A 12,005-nucleotide genomic window follows, 5' to 3' on the forward strand; every position below is an offset into this window, starting at 1 on the left:
AAGTGCAGTAATAGCAGTGGCGGAGCAGAAACAACTTCGTTCGTATCGGTTTATGATGAGAACTTTTTCGACGAAGGTATCCGGGCTTTTGTGGTGTCACGCGCTTTAAAATATGGATTTAGTGTGGAGGAGATACGGAAAGCCATCGCCAGTGTCAAACGGATAAATCCTCCCGAAGCTGAAATCACTGTGAAAACACTGCTCAGCCATTTGGAGGCCAGGCGGATTAAATGTGGGCAGAAAAAACGCCGCTTCTGCCAGCTGCATTGTTCTCGATGCGGCCAGTACACGCAACATCGATCTGGAGCGCGTAACCGAGTGCTGAAAGATGGAAGAGATTCGGTGCAGAATAGTGCATCCGCTTCTGGATATGGAGTAGATTATTTTGAATGCACAATATGTGGCCCATGCCTTGAATGACTGACTGACTATAACTCTCAACTTCCTTGATTACCACCTAAAGTGACTATCTGATTACCGTTTGAGTGTTTATTAATGTTTTAACAAAAACTGAAGCACGTCCGTTTACCAGTGATTGAAAAAAGTCGCTGCTGATATCATTCCTGGGTATATTCCATCACAAGTCACTAAGTACTAAACAACCAAGAAACGGAAATTCAAGTATTCCAAAAAACAACAATCTTTAACCATACAGGCATACAACTGAAACGTCATTTAGTGCTGCTAGCCAACAGAAGACGCGGGAGAAGGTGAACGTGGGCTTTTCGTTTGCTCAGTTTCCAGAATGCGGTCTTCATTGGGATACACATCGCATGGCGGGAATCGATGTAGGTCGTCTGTCGCCCGGGGAAATACAGGATAAAATTTCGACCCGTTGTACAGAAAGCGCAGTGGTTCGGTTGCGAGAGGTTCCGATTTCCGAAACAGCGAATTAAACACTTGCCCCTTGCTTAAATCGTCCAACACCGCAGACAACTGCAAATAACTAATTTGTAGCGTCAATACCATTAAGAAACTCGCTGCAAACCATTACCTGTGAATCGGTGTAATTCTTTTTCCACTCAGTCGGGTTCTTGCGACTCGCAGTGCCAGCAGACGAGTCATGCACGTAAATGGGACGGGCGGGCGCTGTGGCCAGGATATAAAGGGTTCTCCAGTGTGCGGCGAGCGGCTTGACGCTAGGCACATCTTTGACGGCGTGCAGCACGATGCTTGTAAAGGTTATGCCCATGTGGTTGAGACAGTTCAGCAGACCCGCCGACTCGCCAGCTACGTGAAAGTGCTTTTCGAGCATGACAAGAACAACGAAGCGTACATGGCACTCTAGGTCTGGTGTTCCAGTCAGGGCGACCGACACGGCTTGGTAGAGACAGTTGCCCTCCTGTATGCCGGAGCTCGCGACGGCAAATCGATTCAGAAATGCCGCAATCGAAAAGCGGCCCAGCCATTAGCGGAACGTCCGCAATGGCCTCCTCGCCCACCAAAGGTATCTTGCTGCGGAGAGCAAACGTGAGGTGATACGCCAAACTCTGGCAGCGGCTAAAAGCTTAAATAAACGGCCCGTTATTGCCGGCAAACTGTTCGAATTAAATGAAAAAAGCAAAGGTCACCGACACCTACCTGCTGGCAGCAATGTATAAGTATACAAACAGAGAGCGAGAGAGAGAATGAGGCAAGACGAATGAGCGTTTGTATGCTGCAGTGCTTTATTCCTGTATAATATGCAGGTTGCTGCTATAGCGCGGGTTTTATATAAAACCCGGCCCGGGCGCAGGTTAAGAGCCGGGGGCAGTGCGCCTCTACTTATAACATAGGGCGTATACGGTGTGTGCGTCTATATATCGTAGTGCCTTGCTGCTACACTCTATGTGGGTTATTGCTACAGAGCGGAGTTTTAGTAAAACTCGGCCCGGGCGCAAGTTAAAGACCAGGGGCAGCGCGCCCCTGCTTATAATACGGTGACGGTGACCAACCATTAGTGCCGTTTGGTCAGGGGCCACGGCAACACGCTCTCTACCACAATGGTCTTAGAGAGTAAACGGAAGGCGCAGCAGTGTAGTACCGGTCTAGTGGAACGGAGGCCGGGCATAGGCTGTATGCAGAGGGGTAGCGCCCGCCTGCTGATGACATAGCGCAGTATATAGCACATATATCCATTACAGCTCTTGTGAGGCATCCCACACATATAAGCTTTATCGATTTACCACAGGAGCATTAGTATTAGGTTACAGCTGTTGTTTTCTGCATAACTGGATTAGCTTGATAGACGAAACCATTAACGTAGACCAGAAAGCTCACGTGAGAGCGAATAGAGAGATAGGCTAAACCGCTGAAACTGAGCCTGCATGCTGGCCACCTGCTGGCAGCAATGTAAAAGAATACAAACAGAGAGCGAGAGAGAGAATGAGGCAAGACGAATGAGCGTTTGTATGCTGCAGTGCTTTATTCCTGTATAATATGCAGGTTGCTGCTATAGCGCGGGTTTTATATAAAACCCGGCCCGGGCGCAGGTTAAGAGCCGGGGGCAGTGCGCCTCTACTTATAACATAGGGCGTATACGGTGTGTGCGTCTATATATCGTAGTGCCTTGCTGCTACACTCTATGGGGGTTATTGCTACAGAGCGGAGTTTTAGTAAAACTCGGCCCGGGCGCAAGTTAAAAACCAGGGGCAGCGCACCCCTGCTTATAATACGGTGACGGTGACCAACCTTTAGTGCCGTTTGGTCAGGGGTTACGGCAACACGCTCTCTGCCACAATGGTCTTAGAGAGTAAACGGAAGGCGCAGCAGTGTAGTACCGGTCTAGTGGAACGGAGGCCGGGCATAGGCTGTATGCAGAGGGGTAGCGCCCGCCTGCTGATGACATAGCGCAGTATATAGCACATATATCCATTACAGCTCTTGTGAGGCATCCCACACATATAAGCTTTATCGATTTACCGCAGGAGCATTAGGATTATTAGGTTACAGCTGTTGTTTTCTGCATAACTGGATTAGCTTGATAGACGAAACCATTAACGTAGACCAGAAAGCTTATGGACGAACCAGCAGAGTGTAACAAGCGCAACACAGTACTGAAATTGTGGCAGATATAATTCTGCAATTCGGCGAATTCTCTTTTCGTGTGCGACTATCCGGCCAGTGAAAAACAACAACCCTGGTTAATATTTATTTGAAAAATAAGGGCTTCTAAGAACTAAAGCGGCTGGCTAGTAATCAACGGCAACAGATTTTGCCTGCTGTTGAAACATTTCCGAAATGTTTCATAGCAAACCCAAAAATTGATGCAGGGTATGTATGAAAAAGCGCCGACGACGGCTTTGGATAACTGCGGCTCCTGCAGTGCAACAGCAGCTAACGCTGTCTTTTCCGCTGTTGATTTGCAACATTTTTGTTAACAGAGCCGGTGTAGCACGCAAAAATGTTCTTTTCAAAAAAAGTTAAGCTGATGTTCACCATGCGCTGAACTTTTGTAAACGAATGCGTGCATACTAGTGCGCTTACACTCACTTAACCAACAGTTGTATTTCATGAGCGGGGCAATGAGCTGCTGATAAGCTAAACAACAACAACTTCCATGGCGACTTCGTAATAGGGAAAAAAACGAAAAATTATTGTCAATATTTGGGATATTCCGAATATGAGAACATGTACTGAATGAGTTTTTCATCATTGCGCAGCCCGCGGTGTCACGGTATACTGCGCGGTGAGACTGAGGACATCTCCACTGATGAGCCGTTGGCTCTGTGTAACTGTAATGTTTCCTCATGCCAGAGAAGTAACGAGGCCTGAGGCGTATCTGTGTATTAATAGTAAGCCACGCCCCCGCACGCCGCGCCGTGCGCGAGTAGTGTGGTGAAGCTACCCAAGCGCCAGAGAGCTAGAGACAGAGAGAGAAAGGCCCAAGTGTGTGTGTTGCAATTATGCGCACCTGTCTGCTGCAGTGGCTTATACACGCCAGGGTAATGTGAATATAATTTGCTTAACACAGAGCAGGAAAAAAAGCCAATACGATGCTAAAGCTTTACCTAATTTATACAGTTGCTGCGTTTAATTATACCGTACAATAAAAAACATCTGCTGTATATAATTTCGGCCGGTAAGGATAAACAAGATGTGCCGTAAGGCGAGCAGGCGCTTGGCGAGGGGATGACAGGCGCGTAGGGGAATTCACGGGCAGACGGGCAGGCGACGGTTTCACACACGGGCGCCAGGGGCGGGGGGACACGATGGCGACGGTGGACCGCTCGCCGCAAGGACTTCCGGCGCTCAAAGCAGTGGCAACCGTCCGATGTGGTAACGTAACGTGAACGTAATGTAATGTTTGCACGGTGCGGCATTCTCCGACTATGTGTACTTTATTATCTTTTTTTCCAATAAATAAATATAATTTTTGATTATAAATACGCAGAGGTAATCATTTCGATATTTAAAATTTGCACGTAGTTTGGCTGGAGTCACAAATAAACATAGCACCAGCAGTGCTACTTGCCGCAAGCTCACTCGCCTTGGTCTTTTACACCGATGGTGTAATCCAAGTAAGTTTACAACAAAAATGCCATTTTTTAATCTGTCCTTCTATACAAATAACTAACTTTAATTACCGAATACAATTTTATTGCTTAAGTATTAAAATAAATTAAACAGCATAAGAATTACGACAATTAAATACAAACGCTGTATTCAAGTGGAAATTTTGAAAATGAATGCATGCATAATGGTGCGCTGGCGCGCACATTCTCACTCACCTCATCGTACAAGTCCACGTGTTAGCATATGAAATTCTGATAAGGGCAAAAGCAGCAACCGCAACATACGAGGCGCTTTTTTTAATGGATGAAAAATGAAAAATAACTGTAAACATTTGCAGGGTGAAGAGCTTGGGAATAAATGCTAAATCGATTTCTTATCACTGATTGACTATGCACCGTGTTGCGAGCGTGAAGCAGATGTCCAGTGATGCATGCATGAATGGAAAAGCGCATTCGGTGCATGCACGTGAAAGCGAATAGAGAGAGAGACAGAACCGCTGAAACTGAGCCTGCTTGCTGGCCACCTGCTGGCAGCAATGTATAAGTATACAAACAGAGAGCGAGAGAGAGAATGAGACAAGACGAATGAGCGTTTGTATGCTGCAGTGCTTTATTTCTCTATAAAATGTATGTTACTGCTATAGCGCGGGTTTTATATAAAACCCGGCCCGGGCGCAGGTTAAGGGCCAGGGGCAGTGCGCCCCTACGTATAACACACAGGGTATACGGTAACCGCCCGTCGGTGCCCCTGGGTTAGGGGCGACGCCAACAGCACCGGTTTGAGTACTATTCATCAATTGAGTTTCAAAAGCGAGGTCTCCCACACTGTCACTTGCTTTTGATACTGGATAAGCGAGACGGAAAAACCGAAGCGGAGACTATCGACAAAATAGTTTGTTGTGAATTTCCAGACTCGGTGCAATATCCGCGCCTGCACGATGCCGTGAAGAAATTCATGATACATGGGCCCTGCGGTACGCTGAATGTTAATTCCGTCTGCATGAAAGAAACCGGAGAGTGCCATGCAAAATTTCCCAAAGCATTTTGCACAGAAACGAACCCCAATAAGGACGGATACCCTGAATATCGGCGAAGGGATTCTGGTAGAACTATTACTGTTGGTTCTCATACCGTGAATAACCAGTGGATTGTGCCATACAACCCTTATCTGCTGCTCAAATACGACTGTCATATCAACGTGGAAATTTGTGCTACCATCAAGAGCTTCAAATATTTGTATAAGTATATTTTTAAAGGTCACGATGTTGCCCTGATCACAATGACGGATGCTAACGGCAATAAAGTTCTGAATATGGACGAAATTCAGGCTTTTGTGGAGTCGCGATATATTAGTGCTCCTGAGGCTTACTGGAGACTTTGCAAGTACTTAATGCATGCAATGTGGCATTCCATCTGCCGTTTGCCAGTTCACAAGCCTAACAAACAGGACATATATTTTGCCGCGGGAGAAGAAGAGGCCGCAATGGAAACCGCGACGACAAAAGACACCATGCTGACAGCGTGGTTCAAACTAAATCAAAAAGATGAAGAAGTACGATCTCTTCTGTATCATGACATTCCAGTTAACTACCGCTACGAAAAAGGGGTGTGGAAGAGACGCGTCAATGATAGTGGTGTCAAGGTGATCGGTCGAATGTACGCCGTCAATCCAAGAGACTGCGAAAGGTTCTACCTTCGTTTACTTCTCCTACATGTAGCTGGCGCAGTGAGTTTTGCAGATCTGAAGTCGTTTGACGGAAAAAGTTATGCGACATTTGAAGATGCTGCGCGCGCGCGTGGGTTACTTGAGAGCAGTGACCATTGGGTCCAGTGTATGGAAGAAGCTTCCGCTACAGCCATGCCAGCTGCGATCCGAGGCTTATTTGTAACGATACTGATCTATGGTAGCCTTTCTCCTGGTGATGGTCGAATGTTGTGGCAGTCATATAAAGATTGCATGTGCGAAGATTTTAAACGGAGCTGTACACTAGAAGCAGCCCTGTTTTTGGGATACACCGACATCAATAAACGGTTGGAATCGTTTGGGGTTAGCCTGCACCAATCTTACCAAATCCCAGAGCCAGCCCGACCATCTGATTTTGAAGAAGAAGTCGTCAACAAAGAGGCTGAACTCAAACTCGGAAATGAACTGTTTGCCCGCATGAATGAGGCGCAGAGTAATGTGGCCGACGCCGTTATGAATGCCGCGCATGTAAATTTCAATGAACGCTGTATCTTTATTGATGCACCAGGTGGAACCGGTAAAACTTTTGTGTTCTCAGTAATCGCACACCGGCTGACGGGGGAGGGAATTCCAGTTATTTGCATGGCAAGCACAGGAATAGCTGGAAACCTACTGCCACGTGGAACAACTGTTCACACTGGAATGGGTCTTCCCCTAAAACTGGACGATAGTTCGCGTCTTTCAGTAACAATTCGAAATAACCTTGGTCTCAAGCTCCGGAACGCCAAAGTTTTCCTATGGGACGAAGCACCAATGTCTTCAGCCGCGGCATTAGAAACTATTGACGTCAGCTTGCGAGAACTAATGAAGAATAATCTGCCTTTTGGTGGAAAGGTATGGTGCTTGGCGGTGATTTTAGGCAGGTGCTACCGGTAATCGAACGTGGAAGCAAAACCCAGCAGCTAGCCGCTTCTTTGAAACGGTCTCAATTATGGCATCACTTTAAGACTCACAAGTTGCACAAAAACGTACGAGCAGAAAAGGGCGAGGATGAATTCTGTGACTGGCTAATGAACCTGGGCGGAGGCAAGCTGGCTACAGACGAGAACGACGAAATTGAAATTCCAGAGTCTTGCATCAGTTCAGGTAACATTGCACAAATATTAAGTATATAAATTATAGTTGGTTTCATTTTGGGCGTTTAACTAACCTTTCAGAGGCAGGTAGCTTCTCTGGAAGGTTCCTAGGGTTTCAGTGATTCAAGCAAATTTATCGTAGTCTGGAACTCAAAACTATTCAGAAAAATTTCCTGCAGTTTCTGTTACTTACGAGTGTCTACTGTTACACAGGCAATATCATCACGGAAATTTTTGGGGATCGTGTGCCAATCGATGATACAGAGAAGTTGCTAGGAAGCGTCATTCTGTGTCCTACTAACGAAGAAACATTGGACAGCAATAACGAAATTGTTACGAAGATCCAGGGAGAATCAGTTACGTACGAAAGCATTGATAGTATTGTGTGCGATGAAGGTGAGGACCCTACAGAGTTTCCGGAAGAATTTCCAAACACGCTTACTCCAAATGGTCTGCCTTCTCATGCACTGACCCTTAAAGTGGGTACCGTAGTAATGCTGCTGCGAAATCTGGACACCAAGCACGGTCTGTGTAATTGTTCAAGGTTAATTATCCGACGTTTGCTCAACCACACACTGGACTGCGAGGTGTTGACAGGAACGAGCAAGGGAAAGCGTGTTTTAATCCCACGAATAAAACTTCAACCAACCGGAGACTTCTTGCCGTTCCGATTCAACCGATTACAGTTTCCTGTTCGAGTGGCTTCCGCAATGACCATCAACAAATCCCAGGGCCAGACATTTACTAACGTTGGAATTGTATCAAGATCACCGGTTTTCTGCCACGGGCAGCTATAGGTAGCATTTTCTCGAGCTAGAAAATTTGCTGCGATCAAAGTTTTGCTGCCTACTGGAAAGCAGAGAACTAAGAATGTTGTTTACAAAGAAATTTTATAATCACCGTCGAAAAATTGTTTCGGCTTTTACTCTGCGGAAGTAAGTCAATGTTTGCGGTTGTAGTAATGCACTGATGGGCACATTTTTCTTTTCGTTGAAGCCAGAAATAAAGGAATCTTACGCTGTTTGTGCGTTTATGGAATTTACGTCTATGGTTTGAAAAGATTTATTTACTAACGGATTCAGTTGCACCGTACTGACCGTATTAAAGAACGGAAAAGCAATACACAAAGTGACAAAACAGCATGCGCCTTATTAAAAAATTACAGTTTTAATATCGCAATATGTTGCACAACCACCTGCAGACCTTGAAGAGCTGCCAGATTAAACTATGGAAAACTTAGTACCATGCTTTCAAACAATTACTGCTGTCACGAATTTAATTAATCGGTCCTTCAGATCGCCTTGATCTAACAAAACCAGCACTTTACGATTGGCAGCGCGTTACTATGCACAGAATTTGCTGCTGAGTTTGAAGTTACAGTTAGCATTACGAGCCGCATACAAACTAAAACCGCAACAGGAACGGCAGACAGCATCGGCAACTGAAACAGTTAGTTAAACGAGAGATGTTATGAAGTTGACCCAGGCAGCATCTCATAACAGTGATGACAAAAAATAAGCAAAGGTGTCAAGCTTTTCGGAAAAACGTGTTTGAGGTTGCACACTAACATTTTAAACTCTTCCTTAGTGCATCGACAACGATGAAACAGTTACCGGGCACTGGTCATACTTGGCACAGCTCATATACAGAATATTTCACTGAGTTTGCCAGTTCCCATAGATGACCAGTTTGCTCAGTGAGCAGATGTCCAACTGCCGCAGTTCCGCATTGTCCCACCTGCGCAGTATCCCGCCCGCGTCGCTTAACCGGCACCGCATTAAACTGGATAACTGTTGTCTCAAGCAGAGATAACCTGTTCCAACCAGCTTATCGCACAGCTCATAACTGCGCACATTTATCAGAAGCCGCATATTCTTTTTTGTAGCCTTAATTCTGGTTTTCTTTTCGGTAAATGGTTCGCATAGGACGCTTGAATAATCTAAGCCTGCGACCTGCCGCACACTAAATAGAAGTTTCTCGATTCTGGTAATCGTAATCACAGTTTATCCGTGACTTTGCATACTTATCCACCATGTACAGTCGTTTGCATCTTCAAAGCGCTGATTAAGCATTACAATTTGAGATATAACTCTGGTACTTCCGTTTACGTGTCCAAGGAATGAAATCATGGGAATAATTTATTCAATAAAAATTACCAACATTTCTTGGTACAGTGCAAACGCCAGAACATACAACGGACATTTCCTGAGTGAGGGCAACAGAAACAACGGAAATGAGGACGACAAGAAAACAGAAAAGCAACATCAAATCGAAGTGTTAGGTCGATGCGCCCGAGCCCCCAAGAGCAAGAGCATTCGAAACTGTTTTACCGAACTGTTGTCGAAGTGCATCTGTACGAGATACATATTTCTCGAAACAATTGCTGGACCAGTTTCCTTGTGCCTTAAGTTCATCAATCGAAACACCACAAGAAGCGGCAAATGTGGTACCCCCTCTGCGAAAGGAGTGCACCGAGAACTGTTTAGAGTCGTAACCCGTTGCTGCTAAAAGTAAACGCAGCGTATTCACGAAGCGAGACGAGGTATAAGGAGTTTTATTTCCGGAGGCGTCAACGTACATTAATGCCGGTTCCGAAGGAGACAAACTGATATTCTTGCGATACGATGCAAAAGCAACCACTGGGCACAGAACAGAGCCAGGTACCGCGCGAACTGGAACTGATACAAGTTTTCCTAGGAAGTGAGAAGTTTTTAAATGCGGCACAGTAAGCAGAATGCTGTTATTTGACAGCCGAACATCATTAAGGCGAATGTATTTCGAGTTCGACTTGCTGTAAAAAATATTACTTTTTCGTAATAAAGAAAAGAATGCAAACAAACATGAAACCCAGAACACATGCCGTTCATTTGCGTTCACCAGATTTAAATTGCAGTAGATTTCCTGCAGATGCTTAACACTTATACCTGCTTTTGCGTTTGGGCACTCGTACCTACTTCTTTTCAAACCTGCTAAGGCCAGTTGTACCGAAAAATGCTTGAGGTTTGGAGCGGCCTTACCGATTAAGTTATGTAGCGATGTTAAGGCGGCGAGGTAATTCTGAACCGAATTGTATTCCATTGTTTTCGACAAATATGCAACGTAAAGGCACACTGTGTTAACTGACGCCCGCACCGCGGTTAGAGTATACTTTTCACAGAAGTCGAGGAATTTTTGCCACTGGCATCTACGAGTCTTTTGCGATCCGTAAGCCAGAGCTGAACGCTGTAATCTTTTCAGGGTCGTCTTCAGAGAACTGATTCGGGTATCTAAAAAGGCACGACGAAGTTACTTTTGCAAAACTTTCTTCTCGACGGAAATAAGAATGAAATATCGACTCAAATTTATGGTCAGTAAGAATGCGACTGAGTGCATCCGCTGCAGTGTTCGATTCGCCTGGTACATGGCGAGCAGTTACGATAAAATTAAAATCGCAACCGGCATAGAATGCAAGCTTCAACCATTTCGAGGCTTGCGTATTCTTACACGTGCCGCGATTAATGAAACTGACAGTCAAAGCATTGTCACTTAATATTACAACTTCCGCATTACGAAACATCTGGCACCATACCAGAACACGGAGGCAGGCGGCGATTAGCTCAAGGTAGTTAATGTTGTCGCGCAAGGAGATATGCACTATGGGACTTGTTAACCAACTCGGCCACAATTTACGGTTCCCAGGCATTTCGTTGCGAGACCAGGAGCCCGCGAGCCAGCTGTCACCCATTACCGCACCGAAGCCTTGGAACGAAGCATCACAAGTAATGTACACTTTACGTCTGTAATTTCCAAAGGCATAATGGTAGAGACCATTTAGTTTCGGAGAGACTTTTATCCACCACAAGAGTTCGGTGCGAATTATATCGTCAACCGGGTGGAGAGCATCGCTATCGTTTAACGATTTTAAGACGTCAATAAAAATACGTGAGAAAATACGGGCTCCACGAATCGCCCTAGAAGCAAAACTCAAATGGCCTACGAGACACTGCAACTGCGATTTTGATACGAACTGAAGACTGCTGTATTCTTGGCAGAGTTGAGTCAATCTACTTATTTTATCTTCAGGCAGTATAATTTTTTGATTAACCGAGTCGATCAACAAACCAAGAAATCGGACGTTCTGCGTCGGACCGATGACCTTATCCCATTTTGGTGGGAAACCAAGGCGATTTAGCAACTGAATTAGGAACCTTTGTGCGGCTAAACACTTTTCATATGAATCCGCTATTAACAGAAAATCATCGAGATACGGTATTATCTTAAAACCTTTTTTTCGAACATAGCGAGCTATTGCTACAGAAATCCTGTTGAAGATAGCGGGGGCACAAGCAAGTCCGAAACACAAGCAGTTATCTACCAGAAAAACTGCCTTTCTGCCGAACGACCAGCGTAAACCTTGATACTGACGATGGGGCGGGTAAACCGGAACTTGACGGTACGCTTTTTCGATGTCAACAACAGAATAATAGCAGTTCTTCGTGCTCAACGAGACTGCGTCATCAATCGATAGAAACGAAAAGCTTTCGTGTATCATGTGCGAGTTTAGCGAATCGCCGAAAGGCCGACTACAATCAGTTATGGGCCGTGGTTGCGTGCTGTCTTTTTTCGGCACGGCACCAATTGAATGAATACGTGTTGGGGCAAAGTTTACTTCTGATAATTTACCGCACGCGATTTCATCTAGAAAAATTTTGT

Source organism: Paramacrobiotus metropolitanus, unplaced genomic scaffold (genome assembly GCF_019649055.1).
Source record: "Paramacrobiotus metropolitanus isolate TYO unplaced genomic scaffold, Prichtersi_v1.0 Parri_scaffold0000027, whole genome shotgun sequence".
In the NCBI taxonomy this organism is placed as follows: domain Eukaryota; kingdom Metazoa; phylum Tardigrada; class Eutardigrada; order Parachela; family Macrobiotidae; genus Paramacrobiotus; species Paramacrobiotus metropolitanus.